Source organism: Neophocaena asiaeorientalis, unplaced genomic scaffold, assembly GCF_003031525.2.
Source record: "Neophocaena asiaeorientalis asiaeorientalis breed wild unplaced genomic scaffold, Neophocaena_asiaeorientalis_V1.1 scaffold293, whole genome shotgun sequence".
Classification (NCBI taxonomy): domain Eukaryota; kingdom Metazoa; phylum Chordata; class Mammalia; order Artiodactyla; family Phocoenidae; genus Neophocaena; species Neophocaena asiaeorientalis.
The window spans coordinates 1,550,813-1,563,836 of NW_020173920.1; positions in this window are offsets into that span (position 1 = coordinate 1,550,813).

A 13,024-nucleotide genomic window follows, 5' to 3' on the forward strand; every position below is an offset into this window, starting at 1 on the left:
GAATTGACTAAAGGAACGACCTGCACAGGGTGACGTGGCCTCCAAGCTGAAAGATCCTTATCATGCTTGGTGATTCCAAGCTGAAGGAGAGAAAACTTGAAGGTAAATGTATGCCATAAAATTCAACCTTATTCTTTCATTAAAAGCAAGTAGAAGGAACCACTTATCTACCCAAACTGCATTCTTGGATGCTTTTGTTTTTGACCTGGCCTCAAAAATTGACCTTTCCTCACAATATCATCTTCTTTCTACTGATGCTGAGACTAGAGTACCAGAGATTCAAAATCCTGCAGCCATGGTTCCCCCAAGAAGATTCTGGAAATGCTAAGGTGATTATAGTCTCAGCCAGAGCCCTGTGTGTGCAACCACTAAAATCAGAAAGTGTTCTGGCCTGAGGGACATAATATTTCTCTGGAAATCACCCAGTACATTTGGGCGTCCTTCTATTCTTTTTCTGAGGGGGCATCTAGGGCATAACTGTGCTCATTGTACATAAAAGTAGCCTCAGGGTGAGGATGGATTTGAGGAGGCGATGTTCTGAGCTGCCTTCCAACTCTACCCAGCTGTGGTTTCAGGCAACTCACCAAGGTTTACATGATGGGCATCTAGCAATAGCTGTAGCCCATTTAGATAGATGGTCTCACTCTGGCTAGTCTTCAAGAGGCTTTGAAACAGTCACAAAGTCTTGAAACTGGTGCCCAGAAATGAATTTCCTCTGGACATATCACCAAATCACCAATTCTTTTGAAGGCTAAGTTCCTGTTCTCTGTGTCTTCTGTGGGCCTGAGGGAGCTGTAGGGTTTAGCACTGGTTAATTATTTATGAATAGATTTACTCCTTATTCCTTTATTCATTGAGTAATTCATACAGCAACTGCCATAAATTTCCATCTCCCACTTAATGTAATGTCTCCAGATATGTTCGCCTTTCCATGACTAGAAAAATCTCACAGCACTTTGAAAAAATCAAGAGTATCACTTAAATTTCTTAAGATGTTTCACAGAGATTTTATCCACCTGTTTTAAAACTTTTTAAACCATATTTTGTATGTGTACTGGAGAGTACACCAAGAAACCATCTGCATTGGTCTCTGGCTCAAACCAATAAGGTATTATTATCTCCATCTTGTAAATGAGGTGAAATCAAAGAGAGGTGACCATGATCTACTTTAATAATGGCAGAGTCAACACCACAGTGCTGGTCTCCAGACTCTTAATGTTGTGTTTTCTTCGATTATGCCCTGCTGTTTTGCAACCATCAACAACTAAAGTAGTGCCTCCAAAATTAAGCAAAACCAAGAGGCAGTAAATTATCATGTTTAAAGCACAAACTTAGGCTATAGCCTTCCATTTACTTAGCCAGATGAACCTGTGCATGTCATTGAATCTCTCTGTGCCTCAGTTTCCTCATTTGTAGAAGAGATATGCTCATCCCTCTTAGGGTTGTTGAGAGGGTGAAATAAGTTACTATATATATGTAAAGTTCTTAGTCCAGATCAACCGCCATATAAGTATTTGCTGTGACTATTGCCATCCCCGCTCCCAACCTGTTCCTACTTTTCCCTATGGGGTTAAGCGGTAGCATCATCCTCTCCCATCGGACAAAGTAGGAACCTTAAAGACTTCCTTAATAATTACTCATCCTGCTCACCCCTTCTCTCTTATACCACAGTCTATGGATCATGAAGTCTTTTTAATTCTAATTTTTAAATATCTCTTATATCCAGTCTCCACTCAGCATCCTGAATCTCTCACCTGGACTCTTTCAAACACTCCTTCCTTGTCTTGCCTCCTCCAACCAAACTTCCTCATCCCCTGATGTAACATCCTTTGGAAAGGCAAATCCTACCATATCATTCCCTGTTTCAAATTTTTCAGTAGCTTCCCCATTGCGTCCATCAGGTTGGCATTACATCTTTCTGACCAAGTCCAACTCAACAGTCAAAGATTCTAATTTAGTAGGCCTGGAATGGGGGCCTAGGAATCTATTTTATTGTACTCCCCAACTTGATTCTGGTACAGTTTTTTCATGGACCAATGTTTGGGAATCATTGGAAAAGATAAAATGTGTACTCATTAGGATGTCTTATACAGTCCTTCAAAGGCTGGCCTTCACCTACCCCTCCAGGGAAATTAAATGTCATCTTCCCCCTTGGAGTGTTCTTTGACAGAGTTGCTACTTCTTCTGTGCTCCCACAGCTCTGTATGCATAAGTCCCACAATGAAACCTATTTCAGCACACTTTCATTACATTTGCATCCCTGGTCCCCCCAATTGTAGGACAGCTTCACGAGCGTGTGGCTTGTGCAGTCACACAAGGCCCTGCTTTTGGAAGGATGCTCTGCTACAGTGATCTTGAAGTTCTTAATAATTCTTGAACCAGGGACACCTCATTTTCATTTTGCACTGGCCCCCACAAATTACATACTCGGTCCTGCCGACTCTACTGTGAAATCCTTGAAAACAGAAACTGTTTGCTAGTCACTCGAAACCCTCTTTGGTTAGCACAGAGTACTCCTGGCACAGAGTAAGGGTTTGGTAAATATTTGTTGAGTTTATACGTGAACAGATGAAAAGGCAGAATAAGGTATCTCACAGAAAAATAGTGTAGCATGGCTAATTAACTCTGAAGAATAAGCTTTGTTTATGCCTGAGGGAGAGGGCAGTCAATTGATAAATTCATAAGATGATTGACAATCCCCAATAAATAACATAACATTTCCTAGGTTTCTCTTTAAATTTCTCAAACTGTTGCAGCCTTTGAGCCTTGCTACCTCCTTGTTCTTCTCAGAATGCAAAATTGCAGGTTAATGGGGTTTGCAATTGTGCCATCGGATATGCCCCGAGTGTTTGTGCCAAGAACTGTGCTAAATTCTGGTGGGGAGTGGGAAAGGGGAGAAGGAGGCCATAGAAAGGTGAAACAAGCAGGGTCCCTCTTCTCCAGAAGCCATTAAATCGTACTTTTCAAGAGTTTCAATCAAAGATGAGTTGACTTCATGGGAGTTCTGCAGCAATGAATCAAGAATAAAGACCCTAGACTTGGCCAGTGGCCCAGCTTCCTGAACATTTCAACTGACAAAATGTCTCAGTCCGAACACAATTCCTCCACTATGAGATCTGTGGGTTCACTAGTTAACATTGGCAACCAACTCGGAGGTGCTCATGGAGCATAATAAATAAGTAGCTATTGAGGTGGGGGGAGGTGCTTTGGCTCCCTGGTGTTAGGGAAGAAAAGGCCAACATCAGCTATCAAAGTGAGCCAAATAATCGCAGAGGACAGATGCCCCTAGCTCACGCTGAAGGCGCAACAAGACTTCCCATGTGGCAAAGGCCACACGCCACCCTGCTGCTATATTATGTGCCCGTGGCACTAACTTCTTGCTGTTCCCACAAATGACTCGGAAGTTCAAAAAGAGTTTCTCTTGCTTTTCCACATTCACTAGTTTTTAGTTACCCAGTCTACTGGTTGATATAACATCAGTGATAGCATTCATATATTCTAGTAAAGAAAAAAATGTTAAGAAACATATAGCGATGTGATCAATTTCAAATTAAGGAAATGAAAAATAATTCCACCATAAAATATCATTTTCACATTCCAGATGAGCCCAAGTCAAAAATACTGATAATGCTCAACATTGGCAAGTATGGTAGAGAAATCAAGTATTCTCAAAAATAGACTGCTAGTCAGAGTATATTTTGGTACAACTGCAATCTTAGGGAGGGCAATTTGGGCAATGCATCAATCAAAATTTAAAACACACGTCCCCTTTATTGCAGCAGTGCTTTTTCTCGGACTTTATCCTAAGGAAATGATCTGATAAATATGTTAAAACACATGCACAAAGTTGTCCATCACAGCCAAAAAAATTTAGAAATGACATAAGTAACACGAGAGATTTGCTTAGTATAGCAAAGTCCATCCAAACACAACTTAAACATTAAAATGGTTATGTGGAGCTGTAAATATCAAAAGGAAAATATGTCCCTAATATATTTTAAGTGCAATGAAAAGCCAGCTTTAAAAAAGAGTATAAATGGAATGACTCCATTTTTTGTTTAAAAAAAAAAACGTATTTGTAAATAGGTGGTGCACATTCTTTTAAGAATAGATTGTGATTGATTGTCTTTTGTTTTGGCATGGTGCATAGTGCAAATAAATGGCTGATACCCAAACACAATATTCTTATTCTATTCAGACATGTATGGGGGTAAAAAGGGAAGTCTTGAAGAAATAATATGTGCTGTGGTGTGCTGGTAGGTATTTAACAGCAAGCCTTCAGGTGGGGCAGGTAGAAGTTCTCTGTAGCACTTACCGATTTCTGTGGCATAAATACTCCCAACATTATTCATTTCAAGCTACTAATGTGACATCACTGAATGCAGAGTTGGGAAGAGATGTACAGTAACATACCATTATGTAGTATTTCCATGATATGGATACAACAGATACAAATAATCATAAGAGTATAGATAATATTAAAATGTAGTAAAATATTAGAAAGTGATGTTTTGTATATGCATTTTTTATAAGTCTGGAAGGAGAGTCACCAATATAATAATATTGATCATGTCTGGGTGGAAAGTTCATGAATCGTATTTACTTCATTCTTTAGACCTTTATATGTCATTTCAATATTTTTATAGTAAACATATGTTACCTTTATAATCAGAAAAAATTTTCAAGGTTTTTTTTTTCTTTCTTATTTGCTAAAATCTAGGAAAGAAAGAAATCAGAGAACACAACTTTTAAAACAAGTCTAGCTGTAACAAAACACTTCCCCAAAAAGGAGTCTGATTTCATTAGAGTATAACTAAAGATAATGGTGAGTAAAATTTGAATCAATTAAATCATACCTTTATTCAGTCATGGTATAAGGAGATGAGCACTCAGTGTTTCTAAGGCCTTTCAAAATATAAATATGCAACATCTGAATACAAAGGAATTTGAGCTCCCAGCCCATCTTACACTCTCCTTCTACAAATAAGGACACTGAGTCCTATGACTGGTAGGTGTTTTCCACAGTAAGCACTACAAAGCAGGTTATAAAGTAACTCAGCTCCTCTCCATTTATAAATGGTCTCTATAGCTTGTGAATAAAAGTATATATTCCTCACTTATCATTATTTAATGAGAAGAGATGACCTCATGGGGGATGGGTGGGCAGGGTAGTATTCATTCATTTGTAATTGCTGAAGCCCTCACTCCTATCTTTGCATAGACCTCAGCTTATGCTTCTCCAGAATTTTATACTTCTTCAGACAATTCCACATAGACTGTCTTAGTTGATCCTCATAAGAGCCCTGTGAGACAGGTAAAGTAAGAAGGACAACTCCCATTTTACAGCTACAAAAACTGAGGCTAGAGCAGGCAAGTGGCTAGCCTAAAGCTAGTGAGAGCCTGGTCTCTGGTCCCATTATGGTGCTGTCTGGGAGACGGTCTCCCCTTTGAGGCCTTTCAGAGGCAGTCATCTGGGTGAACCTTCTCAGACGGTCACTTTCTCCTCTTTCCTGCCTTGTCCTCCTAACGAGTTCTTTCTTCCATTGGCTCCTATCTCATTTTGCACTTAAGGATATTACTTTCAGGTCACCTAGAGTGTCTCTTTCGTTCCTGTTTTATTAGTTCTAGAGTGGAAGATAGTCCCAGGCATCATTAGGCACGGAAATATTCTGTTCTTTATTTGACATGAGGGCTAAACCCTAGAATGCTGTTTTCTCTTGAAACTTGCAGTCATTTCTATCATCGGAGGAATGACTTCTGCAAAGGTCCAAAGAGTGTATATCAGAAAGCAAGAAACCGTAAACACTTCGGTGTGACACATTTCTAGACAATCTTGATTTGCTAAAAGGGATTAACGTTGAGGCCAAACAAGATAGACTGACTCAGGAAATACAAATCATGTACAACAAGAGATCCTGGGAAATCTAAGCGGATGAGATGGATCTAAGCTTTGTTTTATCAGGGAGGAAGCGTGTTCTCCTATTAAGAGTACTATATCCTCTGCAAAAGCTGAAGAAGGCAACAGGAGGCTATGTTCAGGTCTACCAACTTAACCTATGTGGGGTCTCGGCTCCTGGTCTTCATGGTTGATGTAACCTTAGATGAGCAAATTCTCAGTGTATTAGTTTTCTCCTCTTTCAGGTGGGAAGCATAGCACCTACCTCACAGGGTGTAGTGAAAACCAAGTTAGCTAGTAGGCAAGAAACTACTGGTAAACTAAACATTTCTAAATATACGTGGCATACATTTAAGATATCCTGCTAATTTTTGAAGGTTACTGCTCTGGGAGAAGGGAATGGAGTAATGAGTTTAAAAGGGACAAAGTGTCAGACACAGCAACAGGCAGGTGGCCAGGTTTCTCCAGGAAGAGCAGGATGGAGAGCTCAGGAGTGCATACTAATTGCTGCACCTCAACCGAGACTACCGGCCAGATGACTCATCTCCAGAAAACACAGCGTCCTTTCCTTGTCAAAGGCCCTCTCCTAACTGGGCTTTCAGCTGCATGCAATACTAAGTTGACACTCTGATGCATTGACTGGGCGATGCTATTATGAAGATGAATTATTAACCACACTGCTTCACTAGGATACGTAGGCTAAAGCAGGGGTAGTAGTTTCCCTTGAACTAGGAAAGCCTTGACAGAAAGTAGATGATTCTTCATGACTCTTGAATGACAAATGGTGGAAGAGAAGAAATGAGTGTGCAGGAAAAGAGTAGGTGTGTTTCCATCTGATGATTTGAGGGAGAATTTAAAAAACCAGTAGAGAGAAGGAGACTCTGCCTTCTGGTGAAGAATATTCAAGATGAGGATCAAATTTTCAACTTTATATAGAGAATTCTCTTAATTCTCTTCATATAGAGAAAACACTCTGGAGAAATAAGGATGATATCCAACGTGGGTCAGAAGGTCATTTCTGGTGACATCTGTGTAGGGCCTAAAGGCAACTGTCATTTGGTGGTCAAACCCAAAAGAAGTAAGGAGATGGTTAAGAAAGTCACGTAAACTTGGGTGACTTTGATTCCCTTATAATTTTTTCAGCTTTGATAGCAGAAGGCATCTACTCTTGAAGGTCCAAAAAAATGTTGTTGCTATAGGAACAGGTAAGCAGATTAGACTTGAAAGACCAGTTCAGAAACAAAGAATTTAATAGCCAGGGCTAAAGCAATTAACCAAGAAAACATTTTAAGTAAATATCTTTTGGGTTTGTTATTTATATATTAATTCCAGGAAGATAAAAATGTTACTGTAGAATGAGAGCTTCACATTTTAACGTTTTAATTACATCATTACTGGCAAAAAAGTCTATGCTTACACAATTAGCAGAACATCCTTATTAACAGAAGTACACATTCCTAACTCTCTCTTGATTATATTGTAATCGAGAAATACAGCTTTAATTTCAGCAAGAGCATAAGAATCATCTTTGATTTTTCCGACAGCTTCTCAGATGGGAACACATCTAAATTAAAAGAGACAGTGAACTCCAGAAATTTTTCTGAAACCAATCTGTATGTAGGGAGCTACAAGTAAAATTCTGGAAGTAAAGAGAAATGCATGTAGGCTGATAACTGTTAATATTGTATATGTTTTCCCTGTCCGACAGTCTTTGTGAACACAGATATGTGAGCAGAGAAGAAGGTCAGAACCCCAGCTCCCCTCCTACTTCGCTGTAGATTTGCTACTCCTTCCTATCAGGGAATACGCTGCTCCCAACATTAGGGATTTGCTGAAATTATTAGACGTTTTAAACAGAACTTGCTATACTGATAAGTCTCAAAAACATGTCATGAAGGGGCATTGTACTTCTCTCCCTTTCAATTTTACTTCAAAACATTCTTGATAAAATGAATACAATATTTTCCATCCAAGCAAATTTCTGCTGTCAGAGGTTACATTTATGAGAAAGAAAGATTTCTTGAACATTACCTTTTCTCCCATAATGCCAGAATCAAATCGCAGAGAAGAGTGTGTGTATGAGTGTGTGTATGTATGAGTGTGCACGTGTGCGTGTGCGTGCGTGTGTGTGTGCGCGTGTGAGTATTGGAGGCTGGGGAGCGGGAATGGAAAGAGGAAGAATGTGGCTAGAATCTTACCATCTCATTCTCTTCTCCTTCATTGAGCAAAGCTTGCTGGCCCTTCTCAAAGTGGTCCCCCATGGAAAAGTGATTCCACTCCTCCCTGACCTTCTGGAGCAGATGTGTCCAGGACGAACTGAACTTGCCCAGCCACCGCCGCTCACCAGCTGACTGAAAGACTTAATGATCCTCCAGGTTAAAACTCCCTCTGGAGCACACACCTTCTTCCAGCAAATGACAGTACTTACTTAGCAAACTGAACTCCTCCTACGAGCCACCCTCTGCTTGGAGGAATTTCTGCAGGCTCCTGGCTAACTGCATTCTCTCTGAGCAGCTGTCCCAAAGGAGGCTGCTGCTCCCATGCTGATCTTTTTGTGCCCAACATACAGGGAAAGAACTCATTGTCTGCACAGTGCCTGCCAGCAGAAGACATCTGACTGCAAATCCAGCAGGACAATGCAGAGTTGGCAGGACCTCTCAGAGGAGTGGGGAGCAGGCACAAGGACTCCCAGATTTATTCACAAGGAACTGGGGTGGGAAGGAGGCTAACAGAGCTGCAGAATTTATTTGATTAATGAAAGCCCTAATCCATCGGCTTTCAATAGGATCCTCATTCATTTTGCTTACCAAAGGTACAAATTGTGACTAATCCTCTTCAAAAGGTATTTGAAATCGCATTCCTCTGTGTGCAAAACACATTCCACTTAATGTGTATGTGGAATTGTTTACTTTTTTGAGAAACTTGCAGAAAAAAGACGAAGGTGTAACCAAGCTATTCTGTGTAGTCTCCTCTCACTAAATACTGGTGGTTAAACTCCTAAGGAGTCTAGACTCATTTTTTGATTTTTTCACACATTCATCCAAGTCACATTATTTGACTACATATATAAATCAAGTCATATTTGCCACCCTCAGACTGATGTAGAGATTCAAATATGCAAACAAGTGTGATAAAATGTGGTTAGTTATTATGAGAGCTGGAACAGAAGTCTAAGATAACTGTCAGAAGTCCCAGAATGGTGGACGGGGACACACATCCATATCCGCTCTGGAAAAAAAAAAAATCCAGCTGCTTATCTGCGCTGGCCTCGCCTGCAAGAACTGGCTCTTCTCATCCAGTAATTGGAGGAATTGAATGAGGGCTTGGGGAAATGTATCGTACAGCTCTGATCAAGGGCTGTTGTTATAATTAAACTAAACATCCAATTTAACAGCAGTCAGTAGAGCACAGTTTTTAAGGGCATGTGCTCTGAATTTGGAGGGACTGGGTTCAGATTTGGACTTTCCTAGTTATGCCACCTGGGGATAACAAGTTTCATAAGCTCTAGAAGCCTCCATCTGCTCACATGTAAAATAAAGATGATAATAGAACTTACCTCCTAAAACTGTTATATGAGGGACAGTGCCCGGGAAACAGCATGTGTTCAATAAAGGAGAGTTATTTTTACCTTCACTGTGTCCACTCCTTCTCCTTCAAGCCATGCACAAATGTTGGCACTGATATTCCCAACCTGCTATGAAAAACCCTAACAAGACCAAGACTAAAGTGTGTGTGTGTATGTGTGTGTGTGTGTGTGTGTGTGTGTAAAACATTGAGCAAATGGTAAAGTATAACTAAGATAAACATTAAAAAGTAACCTATTGTAATATTAATTACTATATTATACATACATGCAGTTCTCTGAATTTCTAAAAATTATCAGCACACTTAACCACGTAAATAACCATTTTATCACAAGATCAAAATATGAGGAGTATGAGGTCTCTTTTTAGGGGGATGAAAATGTTCTGGAATTAGATAGTGGTTATGGCAGCCAAACTTTGTGAATATACTAAAACTCACTGAATTGTATACTTTTTAAAAGGGTAGATTTTATGAATGTGAATTATATCTCAATAAAAAATTATGTCTCAAAAAAAGTAACATTTTAGAGCTCTAACAAGAATCATTTAAATATTTAGCAGAGAAAATAGCAAAATAAGAAGATTTTAAGCTTTATCTCAACTTATGGGGATTGAGGAATGTTTGTATGTGAAGTGGTAAAACTATACCAGTGCTAGTCGGCAAGTGAGAAAGAAGTGTTTCATTCTATTGTCTATAACTGGTAATTCCCGCATTGTTTCCTTCTGGCTGGGTTCCTGAATAAACTTGGCAATTCCTGCACCACTGTGGGGTTAAGATGAGTGTGTAATTTATTAAGAATCTCAGGGAGAACTGCACATGAACTTACCTCATTAAACAGATCTGGTTACGCCATAACAGTATTTAAGCCAAACTTGAATAGCAAAATCAGTCCCTAGGAACGTAAAAAATGTTTATGAAAACTAGGAACAAATAGAAAATCATTTCAACAGCATGGTCCAGGAGAATGAGAACTTTGAAACAGTGTTTCCTCACATCTCTCCAAAAGTTCTAATGGTAAAATGTCCAAGTGCCTCTACAGCCACACGGCTTGTGGGCAGCCTCCTTCCTCGTTCAGCACTGTGAGTCTGCAAGCATGAGTGTACCCAGAAACAGAGCCAGATTCCATGGAAAAGGAAACATTTACAGAACATGTCCATATACCAGGCACTATTCTGAGCATTTTACACACACATTCACAATCCTTACAATGGCTTCTGTAGTCAGTAGTATTATCCTCCCCACTTAGCAGACATGGAAACACCAGCACAGAAAATAATTAGTGAAGAGCGAGTATTTGGCCACGACAATGCAGCTCTCCCAGTTCATGATCCTAGTTACTAGGCTAACACAGCTACTATAGGTTCATTTGGCATAATCAAAGTGCTCTGTGAGGGATGTTACATCTATATGACCAGGAGAGCTTCTTTGTGAAGGAAGCATTTGAGAAGGGCCTTGAAAACAGACAGAAAAGACTTCAGTAGGTGGAGTGCTGGGGCCTACACTGGAAGTGGGCCATAAGAAAGAGCATCTAAAGCAAGGGAGCCATCAGAAGGAGGAACACACGGGCTGGTCCAGAATAAGTCCATCACCTTTGCTGCAGCCAGGGTGTGTGTGAAGGAATAAGGGAGTGAGATATGGCAGGAAATAGAGATCAAGATCATTACACGGAAGTCTTGAATTTGAGGCCTGAGTCTGGGCTTAATACAATAAGTGATGATGTCAGTGAAGACAAACTGATATAAATCTGCATATTTTTATGGATCAGGCTGTGCTTAAATATTATACAGATCATTGCACAAGCAAGTTCTAAAGTAACCCAGTCTTTCTAAACAATATTACGTGTATATAGACAGTTTCTTTGAACCCTCTAAGTTCTACTTCCCTTTAGAGCATTGTTTGAAAGTTAATTATTATTTATTAAATAAATGTTAATATTAAATAAATTTCAATAGACTTTTTTTTAGAGCACTTTTAGGTTCACACCAAAATTGAGCAGAAGGTACAGAGATTTTCCATATACTCTTTAAAAACACACATCCTTCCTACCCCATTGGCATCCCCCCCCAGAATGGTATATTTGTTAACAATTGAACCTACATTGATTGACACGTCATTTTTACTCAAAGTCCACAGTTTACATTGGAGTTCACTTTTCGTGTCGTCCATTCTGTGGGTTTCAACCACTGTAGTATCGTATAGGGTAGTTTCACTGCCCTAAAAATTCTGTCTGCTCCCCCATCCATCCCTAACTCTCCCATGACCCATGGCAATCACTGATTCTTTTACTGTCTCCATATATTGTTGCCTTTTAGAATGTCATGTAGTTGGAATCATACAGTATGTTGCCTTTTCAGATTGACTTCTTTCGCTTAGTAATATGCACTTAAGTTTCTCCTTGTCTTTTCCTTGTTTGATAGATCATTTCTTTTTAGAGTTGAATAATACTCCATTGTCTAGATGCACCACAGTTTATTTATCCATTCACCTACTGAAAGACATCTTGGTTGCTTCCAAGTTTGGGGCACTATGAAAAAGGCTGCTACAAACATTCACATGCAGGTTTTTGTGTGGACAAACGTTTAGGAACAACATTTAATAGTCAGGGCTAAAGCAATTAACCAAGAAAACAATTTAGGTAAATATCTTTTGGGTTTGTTATTTATAATCAACTCATTTGATTATGTCATCAGGGAATTGCAAATTAAAATAACAATAAGCAATCACTACACACGTATTAAAATGATCAAAATCTGGAACGCTGACAACACCAAATACCAGCAAGGATGTGGAGCAACAGGAATTCTCATTGCTGATAAGAATGCAAAATGGTACAGTCACTTTGAAAGACAGGTTGGGAATATTTCACAAGATTAAACCTCTTACCATATGATTCAGTGATCACATCCCTTGGAATTTACCCCAAGAAGTTGAAAGTTTATTATTTAAATCAGTCTCTCTTTCCCTTAATTTTGCCTGTTCAAAATTTCTATTCTACCCTGTGTGTGCCTCACAGGGTGTGATACGACATGGTGAGAGTAGCAGATGTGGATTTGGGGTGGTCTAAATTCGAACCTTGACATTTTACTGAGAGAGACCACTCATTCATTTATTTAACACTTATTTGATTAACTTCAGTATGCCGAGACTTATACTAGATGAAGAATGTAAATTAATAAAATATACCCTGGAAGAGCTAAGTCTATTAAGAAGCAAGACAAACACCAAAATGTGAATTCCAAAACACGTGCTAATCACAAAGGAGTGGCGGAGAAAGTTCAGGTAGGAAGTTAGGCCAGGAAGACTCTATGGATGTGGGGAGTTCTATACCAGCCTAGATAAATGGAGATGGATAGAGGAAATGTTTCTAACAAAGAAGACTGAAAACAGAGGCCCAGGGGAGTACCTGCAAGTGAGCCCATTCTTGGGAATCTGAATAATATGCATATATTGATAACTTAGAATTGAGAGGAATGCCCAAGAGGAAATGTTGCTTCAGCCATTCCCTCTCAAATATTCCATCTCAAATAAGAAGGGAAAAGAAAA